The 12053-nt window shown below is 39.7% G+C and overlaps 1 protein-coding gene and 1 long non-coding RNA gene across 2 annotated transcripts in view; one reads left to right on the top strand and one right to left on the bottom strand.

Annotated features, from left to right (window-relative positions):
- The window catches only part of LOC125500093, a 38541-nt gene extending 33618 nt beyond the window's left edge, over positions 1–4923 (bottom strand). The window contains exons 1-3 of the long non-coding RNA XR_007277283.1: positions 4824–4923; positions 774–967; positions 369–578 (exon numbers count right to left, since the gene is read on the bottom strand). This is a non-coding gene — a long non-coding RNA (uncharacterized LOC125500093). The remainder of the gene's footprint in view (positions 1–368; positions 579–773; positions 968–4823) is intronic.
- Positions 1–12053, top strand: part of LOC105685112 (TWiK family of potassium channels protein 18-like) — a 186595-nt gene that overhangs the window by 121687 nt on the left and 52855 nt on the right. The gene's annotated exons all lie outside the window — the stretch shown is intronic.

Raw genomic sequence — 12053 nt, 5'->3', positions numbered from 1 at the left:
TTATTTCTCGCGAATTTTCTCTGGTTCTGTATATATAGATCTTTTTCTCTACCAACCTGCCACACACTGACCTGCAACGGCGCGGGTTAGGAGAAAAGCGGAAACCACACGATTCAATTATTGACCCCGGAACGCAAGGCTGTGCTGCCTATGCCGGTGGTCTTAAATTAATTACAAGAGTTCAGCTCCCTCGTCGCCAGCAATTATCGTTACAACTCTGACAGCCTCATGGTACGTTACTATAATTTATCAATATCGTTATCTCTCCGACTTTTACGCCTGTGGATATCGAGTTTTATCTACCACCTTACGGATTAATATATTTCTCGCAGGGTGATGCACATCTGAATTAGAGATTCATAGATTACCTGGAATTGTATCCATTGGCCATCGCGGTGAATCCGGGTGTACGTTGCTGCAAATTGATATTTTTTACTGCTCTGCGTTGAGAATTTCCATCTTCAGAGGGCCAGACCTTTCTTCTCGACGCAGAACCACTGAGAATGTGCGTCGTATAGATGCACACGATTTTCTTGCTGCTTCCTCAATGTTAGGTCTGATTTCTGCCACGCGCGGCGCTGGTTTACCACGCGTATATATATGTTACCAAACTCAATTCGGAACAGGAGTAAAAGATAGTGTGAATACTTTTGACAAACTTTTACTGAGTGAATTTTACTCCTGTTCTACGCATGAAAATGTATTCCGTACTAATAAGAGACGAAATGAACAAATCATTCGTCCAGTTTTCGTAGAAAAAAGAAATCACTCACCACGATCCGTTCACCCATTCAGCTTTCGTTCCCATTTGGAAATTCGCTGTTCTTAATATAGGTTCACTCTATATTTCCATCCAACAATACCTTCGCTATTGGTCTTTGAAATTGGGCAACGCAGTTTCATACGTGCAAAGGACAATATAGGCGGTATACCGTCACTATGGATGAATTTTCACGGGGTCATACGTCTGAAACAAGAAAAAAAGAAATGAAGTATACCAGTTATAACAATGACGAAAATATGAGAGCGATTGTTTTATTGGATGACGGAAATTCGTGTAATTATATCCAATAATTGGGGCAGAATTAGTTATATGATCGGAAGCAAGAGAAATGAAATTATGATCCGATTCGCGAGTTATAATTAACCAATAAAGTACAATGTATACACGATAACGTAAACTGTGATAAATTTTGAAATCGAACGTGTTATATAGGCCGGACTTTTACAAGGCATGCCATAAGAGATGGGATAATAACTTTTATCAATACTATAAAGTAATTTATGTCATAATAATTCAAATTTCATGTATCGGAATAAAATTTCAAAACTTTATAATTAGTTTCTTCGGTTATCCTGCACCTCTTGGTGCTGTTTTTTTTATCAATTAGTTTCAATCAAAAGTCGAAAAATTTGAACGCTCCGTGTTCAGGTGCGGTGCAACTGGCAAAATAACTTTTGTCGCAAGACAACTGTGATGTTCGAGGATATAAACTAAAACATTTTAGCGAATGAAACCATCGCATATTTGGTGATTTACATCAAATATATCAGTAATGACAACTACGAAGTTGGAAATAGTTGAAAATATCACGTGGCAGGTTCAATCATGGAATACATTCTGGATGGATGAATTGAAACGAAATCAGGAACATGGATAGTGAATTTATTCGGCGTTCGAATGAAGAGGGGAAGATGTCGATTCATTTAAAAATATGAGGTGGGGAAACACGAAGGTATGCTCGTGAGCGGGACTAGTGAAATCAAAAAATTCCACACGCGAGTTCTTTTTTTTTAGCAATAAATTCCACTGACGACCAACAAATTCTACATACTGTAGAGATATTTTTGTAGTATAGTTGTATCATAGATTATGACGCAACGCAAAATGAAAATAATAATAACGATGGCTGTTACGGAAAATAAAAAGGTAATGGAATTTGACAAATTCTAGTTGGCATCGGTGTGACCAACATTTTTCGGCGGATAGCACCCGTTATAGGTACATGATATACATGTTACAAAAGTTCTCTATTTTTTGATAGAAATTCAATTCGTTTTGTTAGCATTTTACTAATGAATACGCTCATAACTATTTGCTGCTCAAATAGTAACCTAGACTTCGCTATTCTTCAGAATTTGTGATTTCAGATTTTTCTTCTATAATAAAAAGATGACACGAATTCTATTTCAATCTCCATCACTCGAAATCCACTGCAGATTAACGCCATGATCAATCGGTGGTCGACGTGACACGAAATGACCCTTTATAAACATTACAACAATATTAAAAAAAACGTATGTACTTACATACTTAGGTATCTACGTACGTACAAACAGTAGTCACAGACGGAAGTATAACCTTATGTCGTTGTTGTCTCATGGCTCATGCAAATCCAACGCGGTAAAGTGTCTGTCTACTGCTACGGTGACGTCCATATTACCACTACTATGTACTACTATGACGTCCACTTTCCACTCTGCTCATCCTACCCTTTCCTCGTCAAGCTGTTCGTCCATTCAACCACCGAAAGTCATATTTCCACCAGGGTGACTCGGTCCTATCCGCAATCTCGTCTACGCGACTTGGATATCCCATTACACGTACCTAGGATACACATCTACACTAAATACTGTTGAATCTGACAATGACTCTCCGAGCTCTCTGAAGTCACGTCGAAAGTGTTGTATTCCATACGTTTCTTTCTTAAGCACGATGGTTGGTAATCGAAATGTCTTGTGAAGAATATTATATGATGGAGAAATAAACTTCTAGCCATATTTCAAAATGCTGCCGAATCAGAAATTTTTTACTCGAATTGTCCTTCATCATTTCCCTTCTTCAAGTTCACGCGTTAGAAGAATTACTAGCCACGAGCGAAATCAAATTTGATACCGAATAAATGTTTTCCAGGTACCAATGAAGTATTCTTCATCGACATGAAAATGTAGGACAATCCGATACACTGAATCACATACTCGAACCTAACGTAAATTGTGAAAATTAAATCCATTGTACCATCGGTAATAAATTTTTACGTACGTCGTTCTTCTGTCCCATTGATCGACGCTGGGATACAATATAAAGTAATGGTCGTTCGATCCTCTCGCATATTGCAGAAAAAAGGATGGAAAAAATCACACAGACGATTGCAAACACGTGATGAAGGTAAACGGTCCTGGAATATCTAATTTTGTTTCTATCGATCACTGTTGTCAGTAATTCAAGCCGTTCGGAAAATCATATTATTGCCCAACCCACGCATTCGCGAAGAACCAAGGGAATCCTTTGGCATTTGTTCATTCGTTTCTGCACCATCTGTTGGTGCGCTTTTGTACTACGCTGTAAAGTTTTTGTCAGAAAGACAACTTAGTCAAGTAAGCATGTGAAGGGATGATGGTTAGACGGATTTCAGACCGGATTCGAGTTAACGAAGCGTACCTCAAAAGTATACTTGCATCTACATAATAACCTGCGTATACTTTGACTTTTCATCATAACGCTGCATCAAACTTGCTAGGAACTAATTAGCCAAGTTATCTTGTCAAGATCTTAAGGAGCTAGGCCATAGTTAATTACCCCACGCAGTAATACCGAAGTTCCAAACACCTAGCACTCCTACTCCGTACGAAGACGACAAGCTTTAAGTTCAACTCCTTCCGAAGCAACTCAAAGTCAACATTTCTTCTTTAAAAAGCATCGCAGGCTTCAAGCACATCGCCTGATACCTCCAATATTGACGGGAAAATTACTGCCTCTTGCAACTGTCGGGTTATGTTATTTCGGAAAACAACAGAATCTGCTCGTTAAACAAACGGTGGTCTTTCATTCCGGACACCAGCACCACTAAATATTACTTTTTTGGAAAATTAACCTGTATCATTTCTCACGGCTATTATCAGCTGTACAGTGAGCACGAGATTGTCTTCGTTCACTTTAAACGTAGCTACAGGTGTAGGTGCGGGTACTGGTCACAGTGGAAATATACTTTCATGATCGACGAATTTTTCGAAAACCGTTGATATACCTATTCCGACAAGTCAAAGTCATGCTTACTGCTGTCACAGAGGTAAATAAAGAGCGTTGGTAAATAAAAGGAAGGAAGGACAAGCGGTGATCTTGGCTGGAATTGCAGACAGAATGAAACTAAATAGAAAACTCAGCGAAAGCAGAATTATTGGAAATGTTTCGTACAGCAATAACCGGACGATAATAAAGATGCGGAAGAGAGAGAACTAAAACCACTCACCGATATTAAACACTACCTCTTCCGAGGTAGACGACTCTTTTCTATAATCTTAAAGTACCGACCATTAGTCTTTGCCTCACACCGAACACCGGTGCCCAAGACATCATCCTGTCTATTATTCACCGATTTAAAAGAGTGCACGAATTTCAGAACTCGTTGCTCATCGAAATTTTCGTGGATTCTGAAATTTTCGAGGAAGACCCATTCAATAATTGGAATTCGGCAATCGAAGTTCAAAACCGAGAGAGAGATTCTGCTAGTTTTATAATCAACACGCAATTTCTTTTTCAACACATCCTTTTGTACAATAAGTTGGAAAAAATTGAATGTGCTGAATCAGCAGTATTTTAATATGTATCCCAGAACTAGGATTATTATGATGACAAACTACGTTGTCTAACATTTGGCGACCAATGTGTTATACATTCGCCAATTTTACAACCATCGCAAGTTTCAGTCAGTCAATCAAAATAGATGATCAAAAAAGCAGTCACACTATGATCACATATTCAAAAGTTGATAATAGTCATAAACAAACACGGTCTCAGAGAACTTGTTGTTTTAATAACTTACCAAAGTCTTGAGAAGCAGTAGAATTTAAAACTTCAGCACTAGTATTTAATTTCAACCACTTCGATGAACCGACTGATCCGACTGCTCCGATCGGCTATCCGTGGCAGAGTAAACAGGAATGAGCATGAGTCTAACAATAAGATTAATCGGTCAAGCCTGTGGCCACCTACCAGATTGTTACTTTACTACTTAGTCATACTCCAGTTCATGCTACAATTCCATTGAGTTTCCCGCAGAGCCATTATTTCGAGAGAGAAAATCGTTAACCGAACAACTATGCGATCAGGCAATTATACGTTTTTTTCGTTCGCCTTTTCGAATGGCTATTTTAAAATTGAAACATACAGGACATTACAAAGTCGAAAATTCAGTTGAACACTGAAGCATCGACTATCATTACGTTGAGTATAAGCATGACTGAATCGTAGGTATCTGATTAGAACTGAATCTTAGCATCACAGGGGTAGCTACACGCGATAACTTATTCCCCATGAAAGCCGAAAATTGGATGATCCTATGATTACAATTGCTCATTAATGTAGCGTAGCTTACAGAAGAGAGTTGTACGGTATGCGGCAGGAGTGCAAGGGGAGGTGTAGTTTCTGAGAATCTGTGAGTAGGTGCTCGGGATTGTTGAAGCACCCATGCGCGAGGATGACACTTCGGTATTTCATAACTTTAGAGAGGAAACCACTGGATCAGGTCGAAGTCGATGCTAAGCTTGAAACTGTGGTTATTCCCGTAGGACCTAATCCATCGAGAGGCAAGATGCTGCATGAATGGTTGAGTGAATAAACAGATGATAGCGAGTGGCTTCAAATTCAATACGATACTCTTGATGTTGTTAGTCAATCCAAGATGTTATAATCGGTTTGTTGACGGTGTAAAACAGACTAGGTGCTATGGCAGTGTTGATGGCTGAAACTCTGGAAGTGTTATAAATTATAAAGTAAACGCGTGGCGTCTGTGTCCACCTTTCATCTCGTCGTCTTCTTCAAAAAACCATGAATGAACACCCTCAAATTTTCTGTAATACTGCAAATTAGTTATTGATCGAAAAATGTTGTTTTCTCTACAGTGCTTTCTTTTCTGACCGATTGATGATCATCTGTAGCAACCAACCCCAAGAAAGATCAACACCAAATATCTAAAAGGCCTCCGAAAAAATGCGTCTTTGTCTTTATGTATGAAATAGCTATGAATGTATAATGAAGGGAAAACATCACTACATTCATTTGATTTTCAACTTTGGGTTTTTGCAGTGAAAATATATTTGCAAATTTGGTTCCTTAATATTCAAGATGCAATAATAACTTCTTGGCAAAATGCTCGTCATTAGTGATAATTTCAAGTTTGAACACTAATTTCTTTAGCGTAGAGTAGAGCGAAGTCAGCACCAGAACTTAGAAGGTATTTGAACTTGACTTCTTCACGTTGAACTTGAAATTGAACTCGAGTGATGAACTTGACTGGCAATAAGGTATACCGAATCCTGAAACTTTGCACTGAATCTTTGTTCAACGAACAGGCTGATGGGTCCAAATTAAATCGAATAGACAATTTATGCTTGTGAACACTCTATCGTATAAGCACTCCTCCCGTATGATACCAGACCGGTTTATATTTGAAAGTTAAATCAGTGAGGGGTGTACAATGATTGAAAATCTATCATCCTTTCATTTTTAGACGTTTGTAAGATGACATTGTACCGAGCATTAAGATTCCATGTTTTTATCAATGACAAAATGAGGGATACAAAAAGGCGACAAGATTAGGAACGATAATTACACATTGGCAATCCTTTCAGTTATTATAGAAATATTCGGTGTTCACTCAAGTCGAAGTTGTGACGGATTATCAAAGATGATCAATGAATCGCATAAGAAGTGAGATAGGCATGGCGTTTTTTGTATCAACCTTATCTACCTGGGTTATCAATCAGAAAATTTGGAACCCCCCATGATGGGACATAATAATCAGATCGCCATCGAATAATAGTACAGAGAAGGGCGAGGGGGGGATCGTTGTCCGTAGTTGACGATACCCAACGCGGCGATCGGAATTCGATATACAAGAACCATCGAAGGAACAACACAATAAAAGGGATGAATTTAGATGATTATTGAGCTGTAGGCCGGTATAATAAGAGCTTGAAGAACAATCGTTAGTTATCTCGGTTCAAATCTCGAAGGAGTAGATAATTGGGATGGCGATTCACTCGCAGTTTCGAATAACAAGGCGACGGTAAAGCGTGGAAAATGGTGGGGTATTCCGAGAGCGGGTTCGAATTGCAGGTGATTATGCCGTAATTTAGAAACAACCTCCACCCAATTGCGTTGACTGAACCAATTCTTACGTCAGATATCAATTCAAACCGGGAGAGAAAACCGTATGCTCAAACTCATTTCGAAGCCAGTCGTGAAAGCGGTGGCAATCGAGAGTTTCGAAAATTTTAATACGACGATGAGAATGAAGATGTTGCAATAATAACTTAATACCATTTGTTGAGAAGCTTTGCATACATGTACGCAAAGTTTGAACATGCAACCATGGAAACTTTGAGGAAACTTCACTCCCCGAGGCATGTTCCTAGTTCACCGGTCCGTCTATAATAGTCTTTGTCAGATATTATATACTTATGACGCAGCAAACGCAGCGACGAGACTTTCTTGGTTTCGCACAGTGCTCATTGCTACCGAATCTCTCCATTACACTATGGGGCTTCATATCTTTAAATACATAACCTACCTATCGGATTTGAACTTGCGTAGATTACGGAATATTGACTCATTCATTTAGGTCAACCAACCAGATCGGGTCCAGCTGCAACGCAAATTTCATCCTATGCGATAGAACTGTTTCCAATTTTTTGCCTGTCGGTATTTCAGGTTGAAGAACAATCTAATTCAACTCACTTCAAATTGATAATCATTGTATGTAAATCGTCGTTGTATACAAAATGAATTTGTCTGTTAACAGGGGCTAACACGGATTCGTATATCTGAAGTATAATTAATTGCTATTCACTTGGAAATTCCGTTCTCCAGTTGCACGCTGATTTGGCATTATTTCCGGTTTGATGTTGGCGAACCGTTATCAACTGTGCACTACTAGACATTTTGCGATACACATGAATTTATATGTACAATAAACTTTTGGAGCAGACGCCGAGTCAAGTGAAATCTTAAGCAGCTACTGAAAGATTAATTACGAGCATAGCCAGAATCTCGACAATGTAACGGATAATTTCAATTTGATTTACAATAATCTTAATGGAGCGGGAATTGAAAGAGAAGGGTACAGGTATTATGTTATGCGCGCCCAGTGTGCGGATTTAATACGAAGATCACGAATGTTTTGTTCGTTTTTTTTTTTGGCATACTCATATTGCGTGGCAGACGTATAATAATTTGATGGAATCAAAATAACATAGGAATACTAGTGAGAATTGATTAATGAACCCAAGAGCGGACATTTGAAAAAATTCTCGAACGTATTCACCCGAAAAACAAATTTGTTAATTTTATTCTCAGTATAAATACCGCTTCGTTATACCGGCGTACTAATTTTTTGATTGTAAAAATATCAAGTTCGTTATACCGATGCGTGCATTTATTCTACCTCTGGAAATTCGTTCGCTTCCTTTTGTTGGGTGAATTTTTAGGCGATATTTTAATCCTGAAAAAATATACCTCCTATTATTGAAAAAACGGAGCGATATCAAATAAAAAAGTGAATGAAAAAACGTATGGAGGACATCTGGGTACAGCTGCGGGCTATCAACGATTGTGCAACAGACGCAACTCGTGTACTAGTCGCGTAATTCTTCACCATCAACCCGACTATCTAACCATCTAATTTGGTTGTCACTGTAACTAGGAGTGCGGCGGTGTTCCTGTGACATGTGTCAACTTATTGTTAGTAGAGATACCCACCACGCTTATGTACGTACCGACCGTTTCACACGGGTAGCGGAGTCGCGCCTAGGCATTTCTCCGAAAATGTAACTCTCGAGTGACATTTTCGAGAACACGAACAAGACACCAGACGTGTGAATGCACGCGAACGCGTTTGTGCGGGTAAAAGACATTAGCAGATGAAGAGAACCACCAGCAACCTCATTATCACGTAATTGCGACCCAGCTTTTATTCATATCGAAAATCTTGTCGCCGTTGCAGTTGCATCTAATATACACCATGAACATTTTGAAACGTAATCAAAGGGGAAGCTCGAGGTTCGCCTCTCTTGAGAACGTGAGTCAAAAGCTTCGCAGTTCTTCTAGTTTGCGTGGGAAAAAAATTTCGCTAGTCTCGTCGGTCTTCTTACTCATACTCAAAGTGAATGGCTGTTTTGTTTATATTTTTTTTTCAAAGCCCTTCAGACCGGCCGTCGGATTGGAGATGCACGTGAAATTTAACCTCCGGATTCGATGTCGCGAAATTACCCTTATACACACATCGCACGATCACTAGTGGTTTACCACCGTATAATGCCAAGCAGTCAGCTGGGTCACGTTTGCATCATATTTCCGTATGTGCTACGTACACGTACATTATACATGCATATGGATAGCGGATAAAGCTGCGAATCCACGGTTGCCATTCGTGGTGAGTAATTCTTCGACGTGTACATAGAGTAAACGTAAATACGCTTCTCCACGGGGGTATAAGGAACACGTATTTGCATATTTATTCGTCTGTTTACGCTGCGATACCTTCAAATTTTCCGCGTCCATTGATGGAGCATAGACTTATCGGTACATGTGCATGCTGATCGAATTTACATCGAGACCACAAACTTGATTCGGATCTTGATATGTGCCATGGAACATAGGGGAGATCAAAGATGCGGAATCTAATTGAAGATAGATTTCATGAAGAATTTCGTACAGCGTGACGGACCGCGATCTTGTCTTTGATCGGAATATTTCCGGTATGGTTATAGAGCAAGAAACAGCAAAAGCTGGCATGAATGAAAATTACGTCAAGGAAAAGGAATATTCATCCGGGTAAACAATAAATTTTCTCTACACCTTTGACGTTCTAAGTTCATATGCTTGAAATTGTTGTACTTGAGGCATTCTATCGTCAATGTTCCAGAAGTGCAATTATGTCTGCGAATAGATAGAAAGATTGAAAAAATTCAGTCGAAACCATCGAAATAAAATGCACCGTAGAACGGATACATTGTAACGGTAAGCATTGAGCATAATTTCTACCGGCTGAATAAAGAACGTAGTAAGCGTTCACTGTTGCATTGAATGACGAAGGCGATTCATCTTATGACTAATTGGTACCGCGCTTGGTGTTTAACTCGGCGAAATGATCTGCAGTTACGTTATAAGCGTGTAAAGTTTCATACTCCCATGATTATCTCGTTACGAGTCATAATTGCGATGGGGATGATATAATTATAATAATTTGAAACGGTCATTTCGCAAGTCTTAAGCATCACAAAGCACCGATGAAGCGACTGGCTGATTAGTTGAAAAGTTGTTTCAGACACTAGCTGAATTTCTGCCGATGTCTCCGAGACCTCAAAATTCCGACTGTTTGTTGAGTCGAGCGGAAAAACTCCAAAGTATCGCCAACTCCAAGGAATAGTCTCTTTCAAGCATAATACGAAGAACAAAGATTCTTGGGTGTCGATTCGCGTCGACAGCGGAATAAGCGTCCACTATTTGATACGAGGTTTGAAGGTGATTCAGTCAATTAGGCTCTTACCCTCAACTTGTTTCACTTGCGAATTTAAGGGCAATGAATTGCATCGAAATACAGCAGAGTGAAACACGATAGTTGGTATCCGCTAAATGGTTTAAATTCATGGGAGACGAGGAATAAAAACATGCAAGGCACAGTTTTCCCTAAACCCGACAAATCCTACGTCCATATTTTAAGAAAATCCAGCTGTCTCTCCGCCGCCACGCCGTCCTTATTGTCGACGTCTTTTCCCTGCGTGTGCGGATATGGGACAGGTACATACATACAAGGTTCGGATATACGCTCATAAGTATATTTATATTGCACCCACACCCGCACCGTCAAACATTCGGGGTACTTATTCACCCATATAAGACCTGCATAACTACGTAGAACGGCGGAGCAGGAACGAGAATTACGTTATTTTGCCCGTAGGCTTCGAACTCCACTCGTTCGGTAAGAGAGCTTTATACATAAGTGTATACATAGGTATGTGTCTACATATGTATCGTACATACCTGCGTGAAAGTTAGTTGAACAGCTGTGGCGAATGTATCGCCATTATTTGTTTCGTAATTCCATCTAGCCAAGCCTGCATGAAGGGTGGCGATGGTGGCGGGATGGTATAGGGAATAGTTTGCCGCCACATTTTAGCCGAAAATTAACTCGAATCTCAACTGCTCGGGCAATTCGATTTGTTACCGGCAACTGTAATAACGTATAACATAACTATTAGGAACGAGGAGGTTGGTGCGCAACCTTATCCCTAACTCAGATTTCACCCCTTTGTCTAACGGTAACGATGAAAATTCTACAAAATATTCTCAAAATTTGGTAAAATCGCGCGGGTATATAATACCATAAAATTTATCACCGAACGCCGTGTCTAGTGATATCTACTTACTCACGTGTCATTTACAGCTAGTCATGCGAAAAGGATCAGAAAATTAGGGCAATATTTTTAAAAAGTAGATATAAAAACTCACCGCTAGAAGGCCAGGCTCCCCGACCTCGCCCGTAAGCGAAACTCAACGCTGAGAAAATTAGGCTCCGGCAGGTCGACCGATATGGGAGTAGTTCACTTTTTCGCCACTAGGTGGTCGGGTGTTCTCGCAACTGAAAACGTACCTGTACCATTTAAGACTCCGTAAGAAATTTAGATAATTGTTGGTTTTCAGACCATGACTTGTCAAGAATGTAAAGTGTCACAAATTTTTAGTCCGCGTTGCCTCCGACCAAAGACTCTATTATTGCTGCAAATTCGCAGCCCACTCAGAATCGGGACGATATTGACAATAGATCATGAAATCTTGAACCACTGATGCCTAGAGAACTACCTCACTTGATGTTACCCCGTGGTATCAAATTGTAGTTAATCGGTCAAGCCCTGTCTATATGAAAAGCCGCATGAGAAATGTGTCAACAACTCTGTTAGGTGCAGTATACTTCGGCAGTATCAAAATACGTTGGGATGATGGAGAGCTTTGAAATTTCGAACCGAGATAAAACATGGTTTATCCGAGGTGCTGA

Source organism: Athalia rosae, chromosome 2, assembly GCF_917208135.1.
Source record: "Athalia rosae chromosome 2, iyAthRosa1.1, whole genome shotgun sequence".
Lineage (NCBI taxonomy): Eukaryota > Metazoa > Arthropoda > Insecta > Hymenoptera > Athaliidae > Athalia > Athalia rosae.
Note: the sequence above shows the minus strand (reverse complement) of the source record. Positions and strands in the feature narration are given on the sequence as shown.